The sequence below is a fragment of the Taudactylus pleione genome, unplaced genomic scaffold (assembly GCF_031769625.1).
Source record: "Taudactylus pleione unplaced genomic scaffold, aTauple2 ptg000278l, whole genome shotgun sequence".
In the NCBI taxonomy this organism is placed as follows: Eukaryota; Metazoa; Chordata; class Amphibia; order Anura; family Myobatrachidae; genus Taudactylus; species Taudactylus pleione.
In genome coordinates, this window is record NW_028284680.1 from 2245812 (window position 1) to 2251583 (window position 5772).

Sequence of the window (5772 nt, forward strand, 5' to 3'; positions counted from 1 at the left end):
ACACTGCCTGAGCTACCATTACACAGGACAGCCAGGCCGGGACATCTGGATTACTGCATCCTAGGAAGAAAGTACTGACAATAGACATGCGTAATCACGGTGACCAATGGAAGGATATAAGGATATACCATTGTCCTATTATGTTGAAGCAAAGGTCCTAATCATTGGTGGAACTCCCGGAGATAATGGAGTCAGTTGCTGCCAGGCGCCAGCACTGAAGGGGGCACCTCCTCCATTGTCACCCGGGTTCCGGCCTTTCCATGTCCTACCGGCATCCGTCTCTAAGTACTTAGGGCCTGATTCACAGCCGCTCATAAGCGGCCGCTCGTTTGCTCCGAGCGATGTTCGCACAACTGCGCATGCGTATGGGTTGTAATACGCATGCGCGAACCAATCATTGCGGTCGGAAATTGTGTGCTCGCAAAATAGCGAATGCCTGCTAATTTGAGTGACAGAATGAGGCGTTTGTGGGTGGTAACAGGGGAAGGTGCTTGAAAACGGGGAGTGGAGATCCGAACGCAGGCGTGCCTAACGGTCAAAACGGGCGTTTTAAGGGTTTGCATAATTAACAAAGCAGCGTCATCGACCACGTCACTTGGTTGTCTCTTAGCCTGAACTGTTCGCATCATTGCGGTAGGAAAATCCAACCACAAGCACTGCGAGCAGTTCAGACGCCTTTCGATGTACTCGATTAATCTAATAAATAGCGGAGATGACGTAGGATGCGAGCGGCCAGGGGGCATTTTTTTTAAAAAGCGAGCGCATGTTTTGTTCGCTCGATCAGACATAGAGGCGTCAACAGACCGCAAAGAGCGAGCGCTCTATTTAAATATCCGGCTCCTTTTTCTGAATGAGTGAGCGCAAATAGCGTCCGGCTCTGAATCAGGCCCTTAGTTCCTTCCAAAACAGAGGAGCCGGTGAGCTGAGCGCCGATCAGCATCAGTGTCACCTCCTCCTCCATGACTGTTCTCTCTGGTCACCGTCTCAGGTCGCGGACGTCACATAGCGTGTGACCAATATAATATGATGTTATGTCTTATTGGTAGTGCAATAGAGTATATGTAGCTAGGATAATATGTAAAGTCTGCCAATTTATTCTGATTAAAACATGGGTCAATATAAATGGCATGAATAAATATATAGAAATAAAATGCAAATAAAATTGAAGTGGGATTGAAGTAACATGAAAATAAAACTAGACTACAATGTTACCAATGATTATGTACAGTTGGATCGAGTACAGACAATGCATATATAGGTGGAAACAATTGTAACAATTTGTTTAAAAATAGTCCTGTCTAGGAGAGCAATGTTCTGATACAATGTGACTAGGTTCCAGTTCACAATAGCTACATAGAGGGGGTAATTCAGACCCGGTCGTTAGCGCCGATGCGCTTGGACCGGGTCGATGGCCCTCCCACAGAGCATGCGCACAACGGCGCCGGCGCCGTCGTGCGCATGCGTGAGACCCGCTACGACAGTCAGCGCCGGTCGTAGCGGGTCTCGATCCAAAGGGGGCGAGCTGTCGATGTTGATTGACAGCTCGCCCCGTTTGGAAGGCGGGCCAGGGGGTGGCAGCCCAAACAGGGGCGTTCCCATTTGGGGGCGGCCCCACTGACATCACTAGTGATGTCAGTGGAGAGCTTTCGGCTCAGACAGAGCCGAAAGCTCTCCAGGGCTTACAACAAGGGAGACCCTACCCTAGGGTCTCGTCGTAGGCCCCGATGGTCGCGATGGTCTTGACCATCGCGACCATCACCTTAGGCGGTCGTAAGGCTGTGGGTTTACCACCGCAAAGGAGGACATCTTGAAAATTCAAGACATCCTCCCCTCATTCAGACCCACCGCACGCTCTGTACGACCGGCCCTGAATGAGGTCCAGAGTGCTGTAATGGTTTCTAAAGTTGGTTACTGGACGCTGCATAAAATGCAGTGTTGCAAGTGTCTGTTGGTGGTGCATGCACCCCCTACCTCGTCCTGTTGTACAGTTTGGTAGCTGGCTGTTGGTGTGGCACAAACGTGTGCCATGATGTGAAGGAGGCCTCCTTGTACAGTCTGTGTGCCGGCTCCCTGTCCGTGGTGCTGCCGCCGCCTGGAATAGTTGGCTGCTACTTTTGGCACTCTGACGGTGAGTGTGCACTATACCTCACCGCTGGTAAGGTTGTTACTGGGGTCCGTCCGGCAGTTCCAGGATGTAGAAGGGGCGTGGCCAATGCGTTTCACCCGCTGAAATTAGTGCGGGCTTCGTCACGGCTGTGTAGGTGTGGGACTTGCAAGCTTTCTTTTATTGGTTCCTTGATTGCTTAATAGAAGCCAGCTTGAAGTTGATTGCAGTGATTTGTTTCTTTTGAAGTTTGTAATCCCTATTGTTTGGGTATTGGGATTTTCATCCATAATCATTTACCATTGTTGGTATTAGTATTGTAGATACATTGTGTCGAAGCTGGATAATTGGCTGAGACAATATCAGTTTAAAATTGGATCGCAGCGATGCCATCTTGCGACTGGCCGCAAGACGCCATCTTGGAAATGAGATCGCAAGGCGCCATTTTGCGAATGGCCGCCCAAGCGCCATTTTAGATAAACTCACACTTTAGTACATGTGGCGATATTACTATTAGCACCATGCGATTGCATCTTACACCATTTCTCATACACACATTAATACACACAATAGCGCTGTTAACTAGTCACATATTAGCGAATGCATAAGACCCTGAATGAAAACGCCGAATATTAGCTTCATGCACACGCATCTGCCCCAAGTTAACTAGCGTCTTTATATCAAACCCCACATACTCACACATTACATTTTCACATACAAGGTTCCATAAGCTTTAAGGTATAAGATTCAAGTATGCATAATTACTATAATTGCTATGTTATACGTGATAAGTAAGTCATGTTTGGTATTGTACTGATGCGTACTCTCTCAACAGTATTTCGGTAACATCGATGCAGAGATCGCAACATGCATTCTCAACTTATGGACCGCAGAGACTTCAAGCAACAATATGTACATTATATGACCAACTGTTAGGATTTGCATGAGGTGGGAAACCAGAGACCACCAGTTGTTGGAGGCTGGACTGTGTCTATTTGAACCAACCTGTTAGATGCCTTGTAACATATGCCCTCTCCTTTAGGACCAATGGTATTAGCAACAAACTTCTCTATTGTGTTGTCTATTTCTGGGGGGTATAAATATGTGTGCTCTGACCCTGGGTTTCTAGTCGTCGTGCTGAATGCTGATTGACGGGGGGTTCTTGCTGATGCCTACATCTGGTCCAGAGCGCTGCGTATGTATAATTGTACTTGGGTCTGTATAATTTCTTTGCGCTAAAATTATATGAGGATCATAGCGTGTAACTGACTGTACTTTTACTTGAATAATACTTTGTGCTTTGGAACCACAGATTCCAGGTCTTAAGTCTTTATTTACTGTATAACTGCGTACGCAAAATAGCGTCATCCTTAGAGGTTTATAGGCAGGATATCAGAAGGTATAGGCAGGGGTATATAGAGGTTCAAAGGCAGTATCGTTAATTGTTTTACAGATGCGCATATGGTAATCTTCCTGTCAATCTATATACAAATGAATATAGTTAGATGACTGATGATATGGTTGATTGCCTGCATGAACTGAATTGAGTAAATTTCTAGTAAAGTCAGGCCTGGTGATGTGAGCATGGATCATGTAGTTAATTAAGTACATTTGTATATGCATATCTTCATATCTATATATATATAATGGCAGATGATTAGGTCTTAGGTGGCCGATATATACTGATATGAGTTTAATACTAGCAAAGTCTGATCTGGTGGTATAAAAAAAATGGAAATGGAAATAAATTTTGGTATAAATCAGTAAATGAGTAGTGGATGATTAATAAATGAACTATATGCGAGTGTAGGAGATTAAGTATGGTGAATTTGTGGGGAATATGTTGGTTCTGTGGTGGTGTTTAAGTGTATATTGAAGATAGTGGTACAGTATTGTGGTTATTGGTAGTGTTTGTGGTAGCTCTATGATTAGGGGACTGAGGAGTTGGGAGAAATGTACTGAAATTTAAGGTTCTGAATGAAATAGTTTTTGTTGATGGATTTTTCACGTTATAATTTTAATTGTCCCTCTCTCATGTTGGTTGGTGAATGTCGGTCTTTTTTTGCTGAGTATTGCTTGAACCCCTATGTGAAGAATTCAGCTTGCAGTGATATTTTCTACATAACCAGATATTCATGAGAGGTCTCCCAGCTCATTACTGGTCTGGCCCAACCCCACTTAGCTTCCAAGTTCGGAAGTGTTTGGGCGTGGCCAGGATGGTATGTATGTAGAGATCACATTATAAGCTTTATTCAGTCTTTTGGGGTTAATTCCTTCAGGAATTCTGAGAATTCAAAGTCGATGTTAAGACCTTTGGGTTTTCAGTTTGTATATCCATCTTGTTTCTTCTTGCGACATGGAACGTAGGTAGTTTCTGCCTCTCCATGCTGTTTTCACTTTTTTTTATTGCGGTGAATGTTAGAAGGTTGGGACTTCCATTGTGTTCTTTAGTGAAGTGATCAGGTATGCTTTTTTGTATGTGAATTGTGGCTTTGTCGGGATGATCTCTTGCAGAGTATCATCTTTCAGTAGCAGGTGCCATGGGTACGGATGATTTTCTCTATATGTTGATGTTGGTCGCTGTATTGGGTGATGAATCTCAAACATGTATCTTTTTCTGTTTTCTTTTTGTATGTCAGAAGACTACTTCTGTCGGTGTCCCTTGCAGTAGATATTACTTTGTATATTGTATCCGGATTGTATTTCTGATTGAGAAATTTCGACTTGAGATGTGGCGATTGTGTTTCAAAGGTGGAAAGATTTGAACAATCGCGTCTGATTCTTTTAAACTGGCCTCCCGGGATACTGTTGAGACAGTTTTTGTGGTGTTTGCTTGTTGGAGGGATGAATCGATGGCAGTCTACAGACTTGGTGAATGTTCTTATTTGGATGCTTCCATCTTCAATAAATATTGTTAGGTCCAGAAAGTGGATGCAGTGGGTACTGAATGTAATGGTGAATTCTAGATATTTGTCGTTTTGATTGATATAGTTGATGAATTGGTTGAATGTTTCTATCCCGCATGTCTAGATTATAATGATGTCATCTATGTAGCGTCGCCATATGGATATATGGTCTCTGTATTGGCTGTTTAACCAGATGGTATTGTTCTCCCAATCCGCCATAAACAGGTTCGCATAACTAGGGGCGAATTTGGTCCCCATCGCAGTCCCACATACCTGCCTATAGTGGGGGCTGCCATACCAAAAGTTGTTATGGGTAAGGATAACCTCAATGCTTTTTATCACGAATTCTATTTTATCTTCCTTGCAGTTGTGGTCAAGTCTCATGATGTTTTCCACTCCTTTTCAGCCTTGTTTTATGGTCTATACATGTGTACATGGATTTGACATCTAGTGTTGCCAGGAGATGTCCTTCTTCCCATTTGGTTGTATTCAGTGAGTCCAATACTTGTGTAGTGTCTCTCAGGTAGCTTGATTGTTGGGTGACTATTGGCTGTAGAATGATATCTACTGTGAGGACATGAGATGTGTGTTACAAATGTACTGGCAGCATCTCAGTCCTTGCAAAGATCAATTTACTTTTTAGTCTTTTTGTGTTCCCCTTCCCGTCTCCTAGTTTATGTGTGATCATTCTCAGGACACACATTTCCATTAGCATGTATATTATGTACTGTAATAATGTAAGTAATTGTAATGTTTAATACT

At 43.6% G+C, this 5772-nt stretch overlaps 1 pseudogene; it reads right to left on the reverse strand.

Annotated features, from left to right (window-relative positions):
* Window positions 1-4218: 4218 nt before the first annotated feature.
* Window positions 4219-4337, reverse strand: LOC148513475 (5S ribosomal RNA; annotated as a pseudogene).
* Window positions 4338-5772: the final 1435 nt, after the last annotated feature.